This window comes from Sciurus vulgaris (assembly GCF_902686455.1).
Source record: "Sciurus vulgaris genome assembly, chromosome: 2".
Lineage (NCBI taxonomy): Eukaryota > Metazoa > Chordata > Mammalia > Rodentia > Sciuridae > Sciurus > Sciurus vulgaris.
This window is the reverse complement of record NC_136462.1, coordinates 95,410,877-95,434,300: the sequence shown is the minus strand read 5'-3', so window position 1 is coordinate 95,434,300 and position 23,424 is coordinate 95,410,877.

The following is a 23,424-nucleotide window of genomic DNA, read 5'->3' as shown; positions in this document are numbered from 1 at the left end:
TCCTTGAGTTCTTTTAGGGGCAATTTCATCCCCTTCCTTCCAGCCCCTGGCAACCACTCACCTAATTATTTTCCATCTAGCTTGACTTTCTCCAGAGTGCCATATAAACAAGCATACCTGTGCAGCCTTTTGGGTCTGGCTTATTTAATTTAGCATAATGCTTTTGGAAGGAATCCAAGTTTCTGTGAGAATCAATAGCTTTTTCTTTTTATTGCTGGTGGAATTTCATTGTATGGATGTATCATGATGTGTTAATCTGTTCACCAGTTGATAGACATTGCCACGTTTCTCATTTTTGGCAGCGACCAACACAGCTTGTAAGAACATTCCCATATAAGTTTTTGTGAAACTATATCTTCGTTTCCATTGGGTTAATACTTAGAATACGATTGCTGCTGAACACATGGCAGGTAAGTGTCTGTTTAACTTTATAAGATATTACCAGACATTTTTCCAGAGTGTCTAACATTTTCAGTTCCCATCAGTAAACACATGAGATCCAGTTGCTCTGCATCTTTTCCAGCATTTTGTATACTTAGTTATTTTTTTTTTCTTTAGAGTTGAACCCTTTCAATAGATATGTAGTGGTATTTTAGTACAGTTTTTTTATTTTTTTTATTTTTTTGCTGTAGCAAATAATGACAGCATGTTTTCATTTGCTTCTCTGTTATCTGCATATGTCTTCCTTAGTGAAGCATCTGTTAAAATCCGATTTCTATCTGATTGGATTATTTGCTTTCTTTATATTGATTTTTGAGAGATCTTTGTATATTGTTTTTGCAATATTTGTCCCAAACTATGACCTGCCTTTTCATTTTTAAACAATATCTTTCCAAACTAAAACTTTTGATTTTAATGAAGCCAATTTATCAATCCTGCATAATTTGAACTCTTTGAGTTATATCTAAGAAATCTCTAACCAAGCCAAGGTTATAATAATTTTCTTCTATGTTTGCTTCCATAAGTTTTATAGTTTTAGATTTCCCAGTCTGTGATACGTTTTTGTTACTTTTTATCTGGCATAAGATCAAAGATTCTTCAAGTTTTTTAATTTAACTTTTTGCATGTGGAAGTTCAACTGATACCTTACCATTTTCTTTAAAAGAGCATTTTTGCTTTGTTAAAGTATCTCATATCCATTGTGTAATATAATTGATCACACCTTTGGGTTTATTTCTGGACTGTCTTTGGTTCCCATTGTTAAGATTTGAAACACAAATAGAAGTATATATGGTTTTACTAAACTGAAATCATACCACATTTTTTTTAACCTGCTATATCTTATTATGATTAACTCTCATTTTATCAACTATCCTTTGAAAATATGATGTGTTATATTAAATGTATTTTCACATGAATTCCATGTTATAAGTGAAATAAAAATAAGTTTGAGATATGAGGAAAGAGTTGATTTTTAATTTGATTTTTTTTTTTTTTCATTTTCTGTAGGGCTAAATGAGAGTTACATGTCTCTACAAAGCATTTAGAAATAATGTCAGAGTGCAAAGGCTAGCAGGAATGGTATACACACACACATGCATACACCCCAAAGGAGTCATTTGTAATTGAGATTGTTACAGGCAAGCAGTTTGGATAGGATTATCTCTCTAGATGCATACCTGAAAAGACAACTAAATTTGTACATTTGTGATTTGTCATGGGACAGGAGTCTCACTTGGTTAGCAAAAAAAAAAAAAAAAATGAAAGAAAGAAAGAAAGAAAAAAAAGTCCCTCATTAGCAACAGCGGCAACAATGACTACCAGAGCAAGCAATGCATTTTCAGGCTGTCTTGAATAATAAGAGCACAAGCCATATTGTGTGGGCTGCTTGTCAACTTCTAGGAACATTCTTGCCAGCTAGAAAGAGAGGCTGTAGCTGTCCAGCCAGTCAATCTGCCCACAGTAGAGAAAGGATATTATAGCAAAGGTTGTGCTACAAAGAAAAACCTTTAGATTTATCAAGATATCAGAAAACATCTCAGCCTTGCCTGATTTCCTTGTTCAGAATTGTGAGTACCCCCTCCTCGTGTGCGCTTCCGCTGCAAGTGTCATTCTTACCGAACAAAAGAATCAAACAGAAACACTAGTGTGGGGTGACTCCTTGTCCTAAAAGCACATTTCCCAGTACACTTTGATCACAGGCTGTCTGCATTAGCATTCTGTCCAGGAGTAAAAGCAAAGCTATTCATACTGCTGAAGAGAAAACTTCCCCAAGGTTTTAATGAATTACTGTGTTTGTTCAACAGTTGTCAGGTGTTTCAAATCGTTCTATTGATAGTACAGTACCATGTGTGTTTTATGAGTGACAGCTAAACCTAAATACAAAGAAGATCTGTCCTTATAAATATGCTGCTATACATTTTGAAAATCTGAACACATCTGTAAATTACAGTTAAAATGAACTCAGTGCAGCCCGATTTAGAATCACTTGCTTTGATTCTCCAAACATCTTAGAAATTCTTGCCTAGAGCTTCACAACAGTTAAGAAGTGGAATGCAGATGTAGAATGAATGATAAAGACACCTACAAAGAAAACCAAGTTCACCGAAGGCCAAAGTAGAGCCACGATCATTCAATTACCATTTTCTTTATTTAACTCAAGGAAGCTTGGATAATTACCAAGGCTGATGGAGGCACAACTTTGTTGAGGGAATCATTGAGAGCCCAAAGGGGACAAAGGCAGCAGAGAGTGGCATCTGAAATGTGACTGAGTATCTCTTAAATCCAATACAAATCCAGATCTCACCATAGGGAACTGAGGGTATCCATGTAATATGCTTAGAATTTTTTTTCTTCCCTAAAATTTAGTTTAAAAATTGCATTAGATATGCTTTCATTTATGTATATGTATGAGCTGGGGATTTTCGAGTATTAGTTATTTATGTTTTCTTTATATTTAAAAGAACTTGAAAAGCATTGCAGATCAGAACTTCTAGTTTTCACTTGGGAACAGTAGAAAGCTGGTAAAAGTGTCACTCCCAAATGAACAAAATAAAATAGCTAGACAAACACAAGTTCACAACATTTCTGGAACCCCAAATGGAATATCAACCATAACAAATTAGTCTAACTATATTTCAGATCACTAACATTATCACCCTGAAAAGGATAGGGAAGAACAGACTAACATAATTATCTTTAGAAAAGAGTATTTGGATTGTATGCTGTTAGGCTCAAGACAACAAGAACTGTAGGGAAATGCTATATTCTAGTTAATGACCTTATCTCCTTTAAGTAGAAGCAGAATGTTTGCATAGTATCAGAGTATGTTTCTTAAGGTACTTATTAAACACAATGGGGGATTTTACAGTTGGAAAAAACCTGCAAACCACTCAAATGTTTGTTACCTCATTCTTCATAAGAGTGATAGAGTGCACTGTCACCTGGAAGACTATTCATTTATGTAACACTATTAATTAAAACTTAATCATTTTTTAGTTTATATAATTATAAAGAGTATAGTGCAATCAATCTTCTGTTTACATTTTTGTACCATTGTGGGAGTATAAACCATAGTCAAGAACAGAAATAATATGGGCTGAAAGGTACTCTTATTGAAATGCCTATATTCTCTTGTGCATTCTGTGCTATTATTAGTCTTTATGCTGTTTAAACATACAGATAGGAGACAGAGAGACAGATAAATAATCAAAATGCCTTCCAAAGCGATTGTGCAAATTACAGTATGAGAGCTGTTAATATTACCTGGCATTTACTAATTTAATTGGTAGAAAATGCTATTAAAAATATTCACATTTGCATTTCTTTAATTTTGTGTCAATTGCTTGTCATTCAGGTCCTGGATAGTGTTATTTATTTCTTTTGACAATTATTTCCTTAGTTTTGGTCATTTAAAATAGATTTTTATATTAATAATTAGACTTTGGTCATATATATGACACATAAATAAAATATATGCAAATGAAATAAATGGTTCAGTAGATTCTTCATTCTTAGTTTGTCTTTATTCATGAACCTGGTGTTTTATTGTACATAAACTTAAAGTTTTTTTCATAATTATGGATGTCAACTGCTGTCATTTTGTTTTTGATATTTAAATCTTCCATAGAAAACCTTATTTAACTCAAGAACATAAAATACATATATATATGCGTGTGTGTGTGTGTTTGTGTGTGTGTGTGTTTTGCTAACAATATTATGGTTTGTATTTTTTAAAATTAAAATCTACTCTTCACCTAGAATTTATATGGGTATAAGGAATGAGATACAGATATAGCTATATTCATTTGTTTTTCAGACTATTGAAGTTATCCAAATGTTACTTCTGAAAAATCCTTACTGGATGGGATTGAATCCTATATCACATACTAACTTCCCATATGTACTCTGTACTATTTCTAGAGTTTCAATTCTGTTCTGGTAATCTGTCTATCCATTTGCCAATAACAAACTAAAAAAAACTATTACTTAATTTAATAATACATATAAAAAATCTCTATGACTTTTATATTAGAAAATATTAGATTTTTTTCTTCTCTAGTTACATTTTTAACATTTAAAGTAACTAATTTTTATTGTAATATATAAATATTTATTATTCCCCCATAGTATCATAAACTATATTTGTAAGTATGCTTTTTCTCCCCAAAATATTCATTTCTGATGCTTTCAATACATAAGAACATACTTAGATATTTTTGTATTTTTATAGCAGCACTAATAACAACATTTACAGAAGACTCTCACAGATGCCAGGTTTTCAGAAATTAAGTAAAAATGAAAATATTTTGTTGAAATTATTTCAGCTAAATATAATCTATTTTCTGAATTGTGCATTTATAGATCTCTTGATGAGTTCTTCAGTTATGGAATAATCAAACTTCAGTCTGATGTTTCCCTGGAATTTGGCTTCTTATTCAATGCCTGCTTCACAATACTGTTTGATTCTAACACACTCAAGAAATCCTCTGGAAACAGCTGGTCCATGCTGTGGCATTAATGAGACATTTGGAGTTTGATTTTACATCCAGTTCTCATGAGAAACACTTCTTTGAGTTCAACTTTAGGAAATCTTTGTATATTTAAGGGTACAGTCTTGAAATCCCTTTAAGCTAACTTCAGGAAATCATTACGTGCTCAAAGGAACAGCCAAAGCCAGCTTCCACCTCATTGCTTACCTTTGGGAAGCCAGAGGGACTATCATCTAGTGAAGGGAGGGATTCTTTATTGAGACTGTAACTTAATCTATCTTATATGTCTTCCTTTCTTGATGGTAAGGTTGACTGTAGATGTGATCTTGTTCAAATGAGCATAGATATAGTGAACTTCCTGTGATGCACTCCATAATTTATTCAACCATGTAGTACTGTAGCAGTTAAAAATCCAAATTTTATAATCCAAAGAGATGAATATTATAGGAAAATGATGGACACCAAAGTTTCATTTTTGGTAACATCTACCTTTAGCAAATGCTTTATCAATTAAAAAAAAAGGTAAAATTTCAATCAGTAGTTCCTCCCATTTAGGTAATGAAATTAAATCAGTCTTAAAAAGAATAAAGTCATTGACTGGGATCTGTCAACTACCAGATGATCTTTACCATTAGCACCAACAAATCAAAGAAAAGTGTAGTTAAAGCAGATCCCCAACCATTGTCACATGGTGGCCTGATTAGAAGTTCCATGGGCAAAATCATCAGCATATAGTTAACCTTAAGTAAGTAATATCAGCACTTTTCTTTTGCCAATTAAAGCATCAAAAACATACATGAAATTTTAGAGTTAATACAAAAATAATAATAAAAAGCAGTTCTAGTTTAGCACTTTACAAGGTTTATTTAATTGTTTATTCATTCAGAGTGTTAATATGGTGGACATACTATTTATTTTATTAAACACACTGAATAATAAAAACTCAAGTTAACAGTTCAGAATTAATTATCTTAAATCACACAGCTACTAAGTGGTGAAGCTAGTATTCAGATTATGTTTGTGTAATCCAAGGCCTGGGAACAGAACCTTGTACAACCCACTACCGTGAAGTAGAACTCTGTCTTATATAGTGACACATACTCTTCTGAGAATCTCTGTTATTTTGAAGGTCGTGGTTTGAAAACCTAGCTCTAGTTTCACAAACTCACACAAGGCCAGTGGAGACAACATGCACGGAAGCCCTCTGAACTAATTATGGGGTTGGAGATCTGCCACAGGGCTACTTTCCACTTTCCTTTCAGCTTTACCATAGGAAAACCAGCCAGGCAAGTGTGTTGCTGACGGGCTCCCTGGAGGGCTGTTCTGAAATGGTTAGTGTGTAGTGTGAGCTGGCTCAGAGAGAAGCAGCACAAAAATGGTGGCCTCCTATTGCCAAATCTTTTAATTTTTCCACAAGAGCCAAACATAGGAGTCATGAAGTAAAACCTGATGTCAGAGGGAGGGTAGCACAGGGCAGGCTTTGGGTTCTGTGAGCCTGCATGTGATCCTGGCTTTGTCACTGACAAGCCCCTCACTCTCCCATTACTTCATCATTCTGTGCCTCAGTGTTCTCAAGTGAAAATGCACTGTAAACATCATGCTGGCTCAAAGACTATGAAGATTACAGTGTGATTGTTACCCTGGGAGATGCGCACTATTGCAAAACTGTTACCCTTATAGTGTTTTGTGAGGAATGAGTCAAAGTCATGTAAGGCCCTAAGTAATAAACATTTAATATCAGTGATCATTACTTTTATCATTTAATTATTACCAACTAATTAGTTTTAGACATTATAAATGCAGTACTGGTTCAGGCCAATCCAAATTTTCACCAATTTTTAATCTTTATCTTTTATAGAAATTATTTGACTCCTGTCACTGTCTACATAATTTAGATAAGTATGGGTCAGGTGATTGGTATTCTCTGGATTAAGCACTTATGATTAAAAAAAACTATTTCTCATAGGTATGATACATATATTTTATACTTTAAAGCATGTGTTCCTCCATCCCTTTCAATTATGTTTGCCCTATAAAAATAGATTTCTTAATTTAAACTCCAAAATGTATCTTTTTCTTAAGTAATAGTGATCTTTGTTGGAATATAAATGAAATTAGACATAGATAGTAATGGAAGACAGAGAAGTTCCTTTGCATAAGAAATAAGAAGCTCTGGGAGCAACTTACACTTTGGGGGATTAAGTCTTAGGGAGGGTGGTGGTTATGTGTATGATTCATGCTAATTTCTTGGCCCAGTTACCTTGGGGTTCCTATCTAAATTCCACGATATTAGAGTGTAAGCTAAAAGGAAAGTTTTGTAAAACTTTGATCTTAAGCTTGAGTTCACTCTGATGTGGTATGAACGAAAGAAGACAATTAGCCTGCCCAGTTTTTAAAGAGAACACCACAGAGGCTTAGTATTGTGGTGGTGCTGATGGCTGAGCTGTGGAGCGAGATTACAGCATCTGGTGGACACGGAGACACCCAGCAGTGACTGACAATAGATGATAGGAACCTGGCAAACATCAAGGTAATAATGCCAAGCAACTCAGCATCTGTGCATAATAAAAAGGATCTATTTCTACACATAAGTGACAGTCCCTGGATTCTTCCAGAAACAGTGGAGAGATCCTTGCAGTGAGACTGGAGTTCTCTGCAAATGGGAAAGTAGGAGCAAAATTAGAACCACTAATATTAGTATGCTTTTCTTTCATGGGCCTGAGAAAAGTTGAGATATACTTATAGTATATTGTATAGCATAAATATAAATATTTTCAAATAAACATTTTAAATGGCATAAAATCAGAGCAAAATCAAAAGACAATTCCTATGTAAAATTAGATACTTTCTTTGCAAGTAACTAATAATTATAAACATTATTTCCTATATAGTTAACTCTTCCTCTCACGTATAATACTTCAGCTACAGTGTGATATTGCTTTATTTGATGTTTATTGACCGCTTCTAAGTAAGCTTCTCATGCAGCATCTATGTTAACTTCTGAGTCCCATTCCTAAAGCTAGCACAATATGTTCAGTAAAACTTTATTTTTCCCAAAAAAGAAATTTTTTTAGAAAAAGATTTTTGCAATTTTTTTCTTAAAATAGTGCCCTGTATAGTTCTCAAGTTGTGCATAATTATTGTCCAACATAATTCCCCTTTGCTAAACTCTTTCAATCATGAGATTTTTATTATTGACAGCTAACTACTTTGGTACTTGGACCAGTTTTCTGTAGCAGAAGCCAGAACTAGTTAAGTTTTAAATTATGGATAATTGTTTGTTGTACGCACTGGCTACCACCTGCCCTTGCCCCCTTCAGCAGTTGTTCTCTTTGGCAGTTCTCAAAGTGTGGCACTCAGACCACCTGCATCAGAAGCACTTGAGTTTCTTGTTAAAAATGCAACTTCTGGAGCCATTGCAGACTTCATAAATAAAGTTCCCTCTGGCTTTGCCCACTAAATTCGTGGTCTACTGCTAGTTCCCTCTCTTGGAAGCTGCTGTTTCTGATATTTTAAAAAGGGATATCTCCCCATTCGAAAATATGCAGTTGAAATCAACAAGCATATTTTGATTCCAAAGGATACAATGCTGAGTTTAAAATTCTTATCGTCCAGTGGTATAGTTTAGGAAGGGAAGGATGATAGTAATACAAAAGCCAAAGGAAAATTGTGAAAAAATGCAAAAAACAAATCAATATTAATAAAGTACCACAAGGATTCAGCACACCCACCCTGGGGGAAGATAACCGAGGATTTGTGAAGAAGGTATCCTTAAGATGGGAGAGGAGATGCCTTGGAAATGGAGAGGTGGTTATAAGGAGTCCACCAGGATAGCAGCGAAAGAAGGCACAGATGTGGAAAGATGAAGATGAGCTCAGTGTCGACCCATAGAGCAGCTCAGCTGAAGCATGATATACCCTCAAGGGAGCTGAGTGTGGCAATGCTGAAGATCCAGGTTGGAACACTGCGGGGAGTCTTGTAGGCAGACTCAACAGCGTGCATTTATGTGTCATCTAATGAGAGTCTGCAATGTTTAGGTGGGCTGTAATTTAAGATAGGAAGCCACATGTTTAATTGGGCCATATGGAGACTGGCCTTTTCAATCTCTATGGACAATGTCTAGGGATACTCACACAGTTGGGACAGTCAAGAAGTTTCCTGATAGGAATGGCTAAAAATGGACTGCTTTAAATAAAAACGTGGATCTTGGACATGGAACCTGGATTGCTCATTGATAGCAAATGAAAGAAAACTCTTAGAGTGGAAAACCTTGCTTTTCACAGTAGTGTCATCTTCCAGTTCTGTACTATTACTGCTCTGTGGCAGTGGCTCTCTTTCAGTCTTCTTTCCTTTTAATGTATTTAAGCATTTATTTACTCACTTGTTTTACTTGTTAAGTTAAAAATATTTCTTAAATATTTATGACAACCCTGCCATTCTTTGAAGTATTTCATATTCACAAATGTACAAGATCATTCTCCCTCTTCTCAAAGCAATTAAGGTATAATGAATAAAGTGAACAAATAATCGAGAAATTTCCAACAATTAATATTGGCAAATGCAACTTTGGTAATAACTACCATAGTGGAGAGATTCATATTGGAAAAGCATCTTAGTCTACCTATAAGGCAGTGTGAAGGAAAGATTTTTAGAGAACTAAATTTAACTTAACAAGTAAGGGATGAGTAGTTGAAGAAAACAAGAATTTTCTAGATGAGAAACTGTGAACAAATGTATTTTAAAAATGGAAAAGCCAAGTAAATCTTAGAATCAGAAACCTATTCTGTGTTCTGTCTGTAACATAGGAGGGTGCCAAGAGAGTGGTACAAGGAAGCAAAGCAAATTTAGACTGGATTATAAAATGTGTTCTATGGTAGCTCAGAGGTATGATACACACACACACACACACACACACACACACACACACACACACGTTTTATATAACATATATAAATAAATATATGTATATATATACACATATATATATATTTTTTCTGAATTCTCTATGTGCACATTGAGAGGTGTGACAGTTTGGTGCAGTGTTAATTTAGCGAAGCTGCAACTATATTTTCCAGAATTCACTTCCCTATGTGGTTTGAGATTAGGGTTGGCCCCAAGAGAAATCTGTGTAAGATGAGAAGGGCAGAAATGAAGTAAATCATTATAGTACTACAGTCAGCAGTGGGAACCACGACAGTCACTTGATCCGTTGCTGCTGACACCTTGCTAGAGCGAGGCAACAGGCAGATTGCTGACTCTCCACTTCCCATCTAATCACCTTCGGCTTTTCAGAGTCCTAAGCTAGAATGTGTGCAGATCCTGACAAAGGATCTTCTTCTGCAGGTCACATGTGCTGTCAGAGTTGACAGAAATGAGAGACAAATGTACATTTCAGTTTGTCTTTGTGTTTTAAGGTCCTTATAGGCTCCACTTTTCCTCCCTTTCCCTCCATTTTTTCTTCCAGACCACAATTGTTCTGTCCCACAGTGACTTCAGCTCACATGCAATGCATAAGGAACATTGTCCATAGACGATTTCACAGACTTCCATAACAGTGTAAGTTCTAATCCTTATAATAAATCTCTTCTTCTTTATCACTTACTGTTTCGGTTCCCTGAATAAGTCCTAACCAATACCAAGGCTATTTATCAGAGAAATACTATGATAAAATCTGCACATTAGCATGATACTGGTAGCATGGAAAATGGATTAGATATAGAAGAGTGATTTAGATATACTAAATAGCAAAACTTTTTCCTTTAGAAATGAAGTCTTATTTCAAACCACAGATAGATGTGTACATGCTTGGTTGAAAGGGATAAGGATCAAGGAACCTGATTGTTTTGTCTCCCTCTCCCTTTCCTCAGCATTTCATGAAGTACCCAGAGGTCTGAGAATATAGTTTAACAACGTCTGTGTTAAAGAGACTCCTATGGTCTTTCCTGAATTACAGCGTTGAAGGTCAGCATGGGGCAGAGAAGTATGTAGGAATGAAAAGTTACACTACTTTGGGCAAACCAGTAACAATGTTGTCATCAAGGCAAAGAGATCTTGAGGTGTCCCAGGCAGGAGAGGATCAGAGGAAGAAAGATGAGAGGAAAACTGGAGGAAAGACAGATCCATGGAGGAGAATTTCAAGGGAAGGTCGATCAATAGCATGAAATGCCATGCTATTGGTGGACAGTTATCCCTCAGATTCAGCAATGACAGAGTCATTGAGTGCCCTGGGATAAGTCAGAGGGAGGCAGCGGGAGGGAGTTACCTTAAGGAACAAATGAGAGAAAAAGTCATGGACACAGAGAATTTTGTAACGGAGAAGAGTTAAAGAATGAGAGAGGGTCAAGACTGTGTTTTCTGTGAAGGTGGCAACTTGAGAAAGAACAGCTTAAGCGTAAATGACACATTAATCTCTGAGTCACTCATTATTTCAATGGGTTTATTCCTTTACCACTGTCTGCAAATACCTCTCCTCTGAGATCAAGCCTGCCCTTGTAACAGCAGAAAGCTGTCTGTGCTTTGTAGCTGTGTAGCAATGTGTTATATTCTAACTTCCGAAACCGTTTGGTATTAAATACTTTTTCTTCTCCTGAAGCTCACATGCTGGCGCTGTCCTTGGGTTTTATCACTTAATAAAATTCAAACCCAGTTCCTAAATGATCACAGCTTCTGAAAGTCTGTACCTAACATCTAAGTCCAGCCCTATGATTCCCTCCATTTTTATCCACCGCTGCTGGTTTTGGCATTTTTCTTCATTGGAAAAGAAGCCACACGGTTTTAAAGCAGGCCATTATGAATAGCACATTATTATTTTTCTTTTTTTTCCAGTTTTATAAGGATCAGTACTTAATGCAAGGTTTGAAATGATTTTACATTTATGTATTCTATACAGGTACTCTACTTCTGTATTTTGCCTCATTTAATTCCCACAAAAATACCATGTGCCTTTTTCATAGGAAGTTATTGAAATTCAGATATTTTAAATAAGTTACAAAATATACAAAATTAAGAGTTATCATAAATAACTTTTAAATTTTAAGTAATTAAAATTCACTAAAAATGATAATGTAGGCACAGTGCCCACTGCTGTGTGACAAGCCCCTAAGACCATGAAATAGCTTTAACAATGCTATTTATAGTTATTACAGACTGCATAAATGTTCTTCCATTATGACACAATTTTCTCATATTCTTACGCAATTGGTTCAAAACTATAATAACAAAAAATCACATGCTCTCAAAATAATTGCTGTTGGCTGATAATCTGAACTCAACCCAATTACATGTCAGGAAGAATATCTGGGCAAAATGAAAAATGAAATTCATGACAGATTATCTTCCCATGAGTACCAGTCCAAAAATTCAGCTGCAGGTTAGTTTCCAGCAGTAGGTTTAATATAACATCTGTAACTTATGTTTGGTTGATGAATGGTGATGAATTTTGTCATAAGGTAAATAAGAAAGGAAGACATAGACTTTTGAAATTTCTCTAATAATCATTTCCTAAATGTGAGACACCTTAATTTAATTAGTGTTTTAGTTCTTTGATCACGATTATTTCTTTTAGATATTTTGTTTGTATTTGGATGAATCACTGCAAGAACAGAATAAATGAAGAGAGAAAAAAAGATTAGAAAAATGTATTATCATCATTTCTATATTTAATGAATAAAATCAGCATAAAACGTTATAATATGATACTTTGAAAATGAATGAGAACTAGGGCTAACAAAAGGCTATTAGCTTTTAAAGATATTTTGACAGTTACATGCAAAAACAATGTTGATCAATTATGATAGGGTGTGTAATGCTATTAAAGGTCATTACTGAAAAAAGACTAATGCTTTTAAGATTTCATGATATTTTAATAAAAACACGAAGTTCTATTATTGGAACCTAGGTTTATCTGACTGAAGACTGGGCTCTGAACCAACACACTGCTCTGAATTTTTAGTCCTTCAATAATCAATTTTGAGAAACTGCAATCACCTTCTGGCTCCCAATTAATTATCATCTTAGCAGCAATAGACAGGAGCAGTCTGCCGTTATGGTTTTCACAGCATGCATGATTGCTGTGATGTTTTTTAAACCAAGCAGATCTTAATCCTGCAGAAGATTTCTTTCTTCAATATGTAGCAGAACAGTTTAAATATCCCCACTAGAATAGTTGTCCATGGCATTTCTGGATGTCAGTAATTAAGCCATCTATTCGAGCTCTTTGACAACATGAGTAGTGGAAGGATATAGTCCTCTGCAAAACCTGGTCACAGTGAGAACAGAAAGGTCAAGTCCCCGTTATGTGTATGTGTGAGAATATATAATTCTGAGTTGTAATAAAAACCAATGATTCATATTTTAAAAAGTAAAAAAAAGGTCAAGTCCCTCTGGTTGGTTCAGCTTACACTGGGGAGCATGGCTTATTCAGGGTCACTCATTTATTTTTTCATCATTCTTATATTTTTTTTCACAAGAAATTGGTATTTTCCCTGAGCCACCTGGCCTATAAGTAGTTTTTAGGTCTTTATAGTGTCTATCCACAAAGAAAAATTATTCTGTACTTTTGTTAGCTGTGCTCTATTCTGTGGAACTATACAGGACACATTGCTGATTCTGTTGTAGACCTGCAGTTTATCTGATCTAGATTGGATTTGATTTGATGTCACTCATAATTAACTATGCATTTCCATTGTTTCTTCAAAATTATTTTTCTGTACATCCTCGGGAATAAATAGCAAATGTTTTAAAATTTGAAATTCTTTACTCTGTTTATGTCATCAAAACATAGTTGTAGGAGCAAGAACTTTCTTTAATGTATCACCTGGGATCATTTCATCATGTGTGTCTCCACACCTGATAGCTTTAGGTGTTTTTAATAATTCACTCTTTCGGTCACAAATGATCCATGTTTATAACTACACTAACACACAGTGTTGATTGTGTATTATTATTGTTCTCTCTCCAACACCTAGCAAATTTGTATATGGTAGGTCCTAAGCAACATGCTGAACAAATGAATGAGTCCATTGATCAGATATCAACATATTCATAATGGCTTTTCAGGATAAAGCTCCAAATAGTGCCTAATATCTGGTCTTTTCAATTTGATGTGTAAACTCCCTCCTTCATTTACTATCTCAAATGTATTTGTATTTACTGTGCCAATTACTTTCCTCAAAGTTCACATCTGGTGTGTGTGAGAGAGAAAAATTGATGAGTGTGAGCAAGGGAGGAGAATATACACATGTAAACAGGCCATTACATACCCGTGTGTAAATTAGGTACAGATACTGTGTAGCTCTAAGCACCAAACCAAACAGACCTGTGATGACTTCCTGAAAAGGGTGCTTGTCTACAAGACTTTTAAAAAGGCAAGCCATCCAGGCCAAGGCAGGACATGTGAAGGGAAGAAAGGAATTAGCGGCAGAGCAAAACAACACGGGCTGTGAGCTTGTCATGCAAGTGGTGAGGTCTGGCTGCTAGAGGGAGGCATTGAGTAGAGACAGCCTGGAGCAAGGCCAGTGCTTAACCCTCTGACACCACCATAGTCCAGCCAGTTTTGTTTTTCTGCCTGCTGTAACTTCCGATGTGGTCTCTATGATTCCCTTCAATCTAAAAGTCTTTTGGTTCAACAGCTGCCTGAGAGGTCTTTTTAAGATGCTAATCATGTCATCCCTCTGCTCAAAACTCTAAGTGGCTGACCATCTCATTAGATGAAATCAAAAGTCCTTAAAATGGCCTACAGTCTCCAGATGTGCTGGCTCGGGACTTGGCCTCTGCTCTCACTTCCTGTCACTCTTTCCAAGCTTACCCGATTCCACCACACAGGTCTCCTTTTCTGAGGACCTCAGACACTCTCCCAACTCAAGACTTATATATGTGTCTTCTTAGCATCCTCCCTCCAAATACTCTCAAACCCTTGTTTCATGCCCAAGCATCACTCAGAGAAGTCTTTCCTGGACATACTAGCTAAAATTGTATGAATCTAATATCCTCTTACTTGCCCTTGTTTTCTTTGAAAGCCTAATAGCCTCTCACTTCCTGATTGGGTATGAACATGCTTATCACTTGCCCCTACCCCACAAGGGTACTTATTCTACTACGATAGAAACGTTGTCCGTTTGCTCACTGTTGAAATTCCAGTTCCTAGAACAGTGTGTGACAGCTAGTAGATCCTCAGCCATTTTTTTTTTTTTTTGGATAAATAAACGTGGAAATGGATAAGCATTTTGTCTTTTAAATAAATCCTCCTTCCACAGGATTATGATAGACACTAAAACTTGAAAATTAAGTGATGAAGGTAATGAGATTTTATCTCAAAGGTAATGAAGAATGATTGAAGAATTTTCAGCAGGAGAGTGATATGAGCAGACTTGTGTTTTAGAAAGATCACTATCAGTTGGGAGGAAGACGAATGGGAGGCTGTTGGGGTAATCCAGGCAAGAAATTAAAACGATTGGACAGAAATGTGAAAAGTGTTCAAAGAGAAGTGTAGACGCTTTAAAGAAACATTCAGGAGAGGAAATCAACTGGGTCCCCCCAGACCACATGGTGTTTGGGTGAAGAAGGAGGACGATTTGGTTTGTCCCAAAAAACCTTCCTGGTTTTCACACTAAAAGTCCTGCTTCCTGAGAATACCTACAGTCCTGGCTTAACCAGAATGGTCAGTCACCCTAAACTGTCAAAGGTGTTTGTGGAACACAATCCTTTAATCCAATCTCATCTGAAGAGTTGCAATAATTCCCATGTGGACTATTTTGTTCTCTTCAAATTCCATTTCCCCCTAAATATTGTCCTTTATTTCCTCTTCAAATCCCATTTTCCCCGAAATATTCTTCTCCTTTACCTCCTTTCCACCACACTCTGTATCACGACATTATCTAATCTTTCTTTCCTGAAGGACCACAGTGCCTGTTTGTAACTTCTGGAACAAGAGGAAAAATCTGCTTCATGTAATATATGTGTTGGCAACTTGGCACACTCATCTTTTAGATCCAAACTCATGAAGGTCATGGCCATTCTTTGTTCATCCTGTTCTCCTCAACAAGCACATGTGTACATACCACACACCTCTGTCTCCTCTGTCTCATACTTCTTCAAATCTCAGTCCTTTATTTTTAATTAATTAATTTATTTTTTGGTATCAGGGATTAAATCCAGTGGTGCTTAACCACTGAGCCATATCCCCAGCAAATTCCCTCCCCATTTTATTTTATCTAATTTAGAGACAAGGTCTTTCTGTGTTGCTTAGGGCCTCACTAAGTTGCTGCAGCTGGCTTTGAACTGGTAATCCTTCTGCCTCAGTGTCCCCAGCCTCTAGGATTACAGAAGTGAGCCACCATGCCCAACTGCCTGAGTTCTTATGTTAAGGAGCAGGTATTATTCTCTTGGGACTGGATATAAGCCTACATATTTATACGTGACAAACCAATTGACAATTTGAATTTTGTTAATGCAAAGGCCAGGCTGGCTAGACTGACCAATTATGACTTGAATGCATTCAGACTCCTTGTTTCCTTTGTTAGTTGCTAAGATAATTTGATAGGTGACTAGATACAGCTTTCTTAAGTACAGCCAAGAGAGTCCCTTCTTCAAGCAAAGCCAGTCTCCTCTGTTTTTTGATACCAGATTCTACCTCTAATCTTTTCATTCTTTCCTTTTCTAAATTGGAAAATTATTTTCTGGCTTTGTTTCCCTCAAAATTCATCTTTCATTTTAGTAATTATATAAACAGAGTTTGAAGTTCAGTGTTCTTGCGACTCCTTCTTGAGAGGTTATGAGTTCTAGAACTGAAGGAAAAGTAAATTTCCTCAAAATATCCCTGAGTGTTAGAATGAAATGCCTTGAAGTGACAGTATGTACTACATGATCAGGACATGAACTTGCATGGGATGATTGTTCAGGTCTCTACTACCCTAATTTGTGTTCTAAACATCATCCACACCCTTGATGAAGTAGTTTTAGGACTAAACCATGAGGATCAACACTACCTCTGAATTCAAAAGTCTTCCTTTCTTGATCATAGAGTCATTTTCTTCAAATGTCCTTTCCCCTAGGATATTCTACTAACTAGAGACATAATAACCTCAGGATATGATAATATGTTACAATGATATGTAGTTAATTCAACAAGTGGAAGGATGGGATTTCCACTGCTGGATTAGAGTTCCAGTGACAGTAAGCACTCATGACCATACTCATGAAGAGGATCTGTATTACCAATTTATTTTCATATTTATCCAACCCCTTTTTTTATCAGTTTGGAAAGAGACAAACTTACTCAATGACCTTGAGCCCAAGGCTTCAGTGATTAAATTGCATAATGTTTTAGTGCAATATTCTTTGGAAAGATGATGTAGAGGGCTCAGCTGGAGGCTCTGCATGTGCCAGGCGAGCCTGGAGTTTGCACCATGCTGAGTAAAGTGACAAATGGCTTATCACTTTTGACTTTCAGCATGCCTTATTTCCACTTAAAAGATGAGCGTTCTTTTAGCTATTTTGAGGGACTCAAGTATGAGGCAGCTGCACACATACCTCTTCTTCACTCACTAAAGACCTTTCACAATAATGACAATTCCTTACCCGTGCAACTTCACAGTCCACAAAGTTATTTCAGAGTCATGATGTCCTTTGCACTTTGCTGTAGGGCTGAATAAATATCTCCATTCTCATTTTGTGAATGGAAAGCTGAATCCTGACTTAATGGAGAAAACATTCAGTTATTTATCATGTATTTTCAGTGTGTGATACTAGGTTCTGTCTGGTAATTATCTAATAGGCAGGACACTGCTTACCAATTTTTAAAATATAATGATACATTAATGTGTATTATTGACAACTATATCATAATCATAACAATGTGTATGTGTCTGTGTGTAATGGTCATAATTTAAATCTCACTGGTAAAAATGGAAGGCTAAATATATGAAATTCAAATTTTAAAAACGAATGTTGTGAGTAATGCCTATAGTCTTCAAGACACTGTGCTAGAAAAAACTTGGACACAGAGGATGTTCAACAGGTCTCGACCATGATAAAACAATGTTGAATTCTTCACACTTCTAATTTTGTGATATATTGCTGTAAATATTCACAAGAGATTTTCCTAAAATAATAGAAAGTCACTTAAGGAAACTTGACTTCTTCAAAGCATCTGAATAATTCAGCATTTTGCAAGGCTCAGGGGATACTCCCTCCTCCCATGGAGCTTCACTGCCCATGAGAACTGCATGGGGCAGTCTAATGGAGCACTGGATCTTCACGTATAGAAGCTGTGATAAAACGGACCATCTTCCAAAAAAATTCCTTGACTGTGAAGTGTTCTAAGACAATGTTTTACCTTTCTGGTCCCCAGTCTAATCCCTTGCAAGCTCAGACAAAATTCTGTCAAGGTCATGTCTCAAATCTCAAATTTCTAAGTCAGTCAACACATACTTATTAAATGTCACTATGTGCAAAGCACAGTACATAACTGTTGTCATAGTGTCTCAGAGAAAATTGACTGCCACTTTTCTTTCTCATGTGTTCAATATTTTTTCTGGGATGAAAAACATACTTCTCTATAAAAATTCTGCTCACATGGCTCTGAGCTATGTAATACACTCAATTACTAATTTTCAATTTCCTCAGTGAAATGATCACAAGCCAATCTTAGGCACTAAAGGTAAATATTAATTACATAGTAGCTGCATTTTTGATTTTGGCCTACAGGATCTGAAAAAAAAAAAAAAAAACAAAATAGAGAAATCCATATATCATATACCAAAAATGTCAATCTGATGTTTGGAAATATTTACAACCTCTCTCTAAGAAAATGATTAGAGTTTTGTGAAGTACCTGAGGCACTTTCACAAGTTGTAGCATTAAGACAGAAAGGGGACCAAGAACAATGCTGCCTTGAGAGCAATATGAAAATATACAGTAACCTTTCTACAATTATCTAATTATAATTATAGCATTTTCCAGGATAATGCAAGGCTCCTTTGTTGCTCCAAGGATAAGTCAATTATAGGATTTGCCAAAAGAAACTATGAGGTAAGATGGTAACATTTTTTTTTTTTTTTTTCAGAAACAAAGTGTTTGAGGAAACTGGGTGTGGTATAGAACATCAAACCATTTCATCTGGGGGGGATACAGTACAAGTAGGGTTTTCTGCACATGTTTTGATGATTCACTAACATCCCTTCTGAAAAATCTGTTATTTTCAAAGTCTCACTTTCTTCCCTTTACACTTGATAATGCATAATTCAAAACTGGACCTCAATAGCACTTTCTCTGTGAATACTTTCTGGAATATTCTTCAGGGTTTGGTTAAGTCACTGATTCTGCTGGGCTCCTGTAACATTCCATGTTGATCTCTGCCAATGGTAATGCACTATATCATACATACATGATGACCTCTCCTCCTGGACTAGAAGGCCCAAGAGGGCAAAGACCACCAGAGTGGTTGGTGGTCTCTGTGTTGGATAGACAAATACAAGCAAACATACCATCCAGTTCATCAGAAAATTGCATATGTTTTACTATCTCTCCTTTAATTTGGGATTCCTCTCCAAAGGCCTGGTTCCTATGTTGCACATGGTTTATCACATGCATCAGGAGATTAGGAACATTAAGCAGGTGACAAATATCAACAATGAGCTGGGAATTTATTGTAATCAACCAATATGCTCAGCCTTGTAATTGCTCAGAGCTTTTTGCTCCATAATTATATGGTTTCCTCTCTATAGCCATTCAATGATGTTATAATTAGCGAGTAATTAACTACAGCATTTGCTGAGATACTGCTGAGCATGAAACGTGTGTACAGGTTGAACATGAGGACTGATAAACTACTTAGTCAGTGGTTTTCCAAAAACACTTTAGCAGATCCATTTAAAACCTCAGTGATTATAAACCCCTTTTGTTGTGCAGAATACACTTTTTTCCCCAATTTATTTTGGGATCTATCCCATTCCTGAGATAGGGCATCCAAACCCTGCTTTATTGCCTCTTTGACCCGACCTGTAATACCACACATGACCTTTCCTCACTTCTAAAACACTGTTCTTTATAGCAATTGCCAGTTCATAGGGGGTTCCACATTTATGAATCTATTTGAAGTGTAAGATAGATTTTGCAAAATGTTAGCTCCAACTTAGAGATGAAGAAAGACTGAGTACTTAAGCTACTTGTCTTGATTTAAGTAACTGTTGGTAAAACGGTACTTTTTCAAACCTGAGCTTCTTTAGGATCTAAAATGTTTACTCTTTACAATATATGTTGTTTAAACAGGGAATAAAGAATGCAGAACAGGAAGAAGAACAAAATACCTTTCAGAAAAAAGTGAAAAGTAAAGGAAACCCAGCATAATAAAAAGTAAAAACAGAGTAAATGTTGCAGAAAAGTGATAAGGAGTACTGTGGACACATAAGAAAATTTTTTCAAAACTTAACTAATTAATATTTAATTAATTAATATTTAAACACCTACTAAATGCTATGATAGTTTCTTGTGTAACAATTCCATCAATTGTAGTAGAAACTGAGTCATAAGGTTGGGATACTTGCTTTTATGGTTTGGATATGAAGTGTTCCCCAAAAGCTCATGTGAGACACAATGTAGGAAAGTTCAGAGGTAAAATTATTAGATTATGAGAGCTGTGACCTCATCAGTGGATTAATCCATATGATGGATTAATAATTTGAATGTATCTATAGGCAGGTAGGGCATCACTGGAGGAAGTACGTCACTGGAGTTATGCCCTTTGGAATTGTATTATCCTTGATTGTTTACCAGGGATATCTCTGCTTCCTGGTTACTGAGTTCCGAGCTACTTTCCTTTGATACACCCTTTTGCCATGGTCTTTGGTCTTATCTTGGGCCCAGAGCAATGGAGTCAGTTGACCATAGATTGAACCTCTGAAATTTGAGCCAAAATAACTTTTCCTCCTCTAGGTTGGTCTTATATTGTGTATATTGGTCACAGAAATGCAAAGCTGACTAACACACTTACCAACTATAGATGCACAGTAACCACCAATGATTGGGCACTATTAGAGGGAGAGAGAGTGAGAACAAGAAAGAGGAAGAGTGTGAGTGCAAAAGTACCAGTAGGGTCCACAGGAAACAGGAATCATCACACAATTTGAGAAAAGAAATGGGCCCTGCTCACTCTGTGCTGACCAGATAAAATTGACTGGACTCAATTCAGGTTCTTGGGACCAGGCACAGTATACTGATGAACATTCCCTGCCTCACCAGCAGTAGATATTGAATATCGGAACCCAATGGCTGAGTCCTCTTGTTCTGATTCCATATTTACTAAACATCCTTCTTTTTGTGATCTGCTTTCCCTCAGAGTGGAGAAATACTGCTCTCCAAATATTAGCACAAGCACTTCAGGCCAAACAGCATCTCTTTCAATTCCTTTCACTTTCTAAATAAGCTGATTACACTGGTTTCTTGTCAAGGGTCTGCTTCTTAGGCAACTCAAACTATGGCAATCACAGCACTTCTCCCTGTATCCCTTCTCTCTGCCCCTCACCTTGGCTTGCTCTACATGGGGGGAGCCATGACTACCAGTGGGATTGGTACCACGTACTTATAGATCATGATGTATGGGAAATAGAGTGCCATCATTTCTACTGTGATTCAGAAAAGCCCTGGGAAGAGCACTTTTCTGTCATGAAGTGGGTATTGAGGGGGGTGTAGTGCTTTGCATTCTGTCCTGAATGAAAGCCTAGACAGGAGGGGCAGAGTACTGTGACTAGCAGCCCTGCCAGAAACTCAGAGTGTGGATAAAGAGCAGTTCTCCAAAGAAGGGAAAGAAGTGCTGCTACCCAAAGAAGAGATTGGAATGTGCTAAGCACACAAAACCAATAGATGCCCAGTTTAGATAGATAATAAATAGAATCCCTTCACTGAATACAGATTAGCTGTAATGGTGTCACCTCACTCTCCAGACACCAAGGGGAGTAGCTGCCAGCACAGAAAGTCAGTCCTAGTGCAGCTCTTGGTACATGTATCCCCAAAGCCTGGAATCCAGCCTCACTTCTCTTGGGCTCTTCTCTAGAGCATCACCCTGAAAGGCAGCTAAATGGTCAGTCCTCTGCCTAGTCACCAGAGGGTGAATGAACACTGGAATGTGGTAAAACCGTACCCTGTAGCTGGGACCTTCACCTTTTTTGGCCTTAGTTTTGTTTAATGAAAGTGTTTGAACTAGATCTATAAAATCTCAGTCTTATTATGATGGAATTCCTGGGAAATGTATAAGGGCTACCTACCAAAAGAAAAATAGCACATCAGTAAGGACAAGGTGAGAGATTGTTCTTCATGGCAATATTCTTATTGAAATTGAATAATGTTCTTCAACACCAGTTGAAAAGATTGGGGGTTTCTCACAAATGAATACAGAATAAATTCTCAATTATATTTTTTGGTCATGATCTGTTTCACTATTGCCTGTCTTTATGATCTGTCAATCAACAAATGAAAAATTGATGGAAGCAAAACAATACTCATATTATCTTCATATGAAACCAGTTCCCTTTGTTTGTTTTCAAGATAAAAAATAGTCTTGTTAGTATGTAATTAAAGATAATAATTAACAAAGAAATGAAATCTTCACAAACTGACTCTAAGCTGCCCGACTGGAGTTCCACATGCCTTTTATCCAGATTTCAAATGTTAGCATTTTATATAACCATGATGCATTTTTCACAACTGAGAAACTGGACAACAGTATTAACTAAATACTTTATTTAAAATTTGCCAGTTTTTTTTTTTTTTTGATAATGTGTTTTTATGTTACAGAATCCAATCTAAGATACCACATATTGAAGTTAGTCATTGCAATGGACTGAATGTTTGTGACCCCAATACAATTAATATACTGAATTTCTAACCCCCAATGTGACCGCATTTTGAGGTAGGGCCTTTGGGGGATAATTAGGTCATGAGGATGGAGCCCTCTTTGCTGAGATGAATGCCTTCATAAAACAGATCTGAAATCTTTCTCTCCATCTTTTTTCATATGAGGATACAAGAAGATGGTGGCCATTTGCAACCTGAAAGAGAACCCTCATGGAAACCTCACACACTTAGCATGCTGATCTCATTCTCCCAGTCTCCAGAAGTGTTAAAAATAAATTTCTGTTTGTAAGTCACCTAGCCTATAGTATTTTGTTACAGCAACCTAACCTAGGAGACTGTCACTTTGTTTTCTATCTCTTCCTTTCTGACAGTTTCATAGTTTTTCATGATTTGGGTACTTTTTAAAAGAGTACTGGAAAGGTATTTTATATTCAGTTTTCCTTCTTTTATGATAGCATCTGGACAAAGCATTGTTTTCCAGATTTACTTAGGTTGTCTTTTTCTTCCTACTGCCTTCCGTTGGATTACTTCATATGTTTGTAGAATAGATACATTTAAATAGTTAGTATCCTATCCTGGATTATTCCAACATCTTGGAGGATTATTTTTATAAATGTATGTAAGCGGTAGTACACTATGAAAGCGG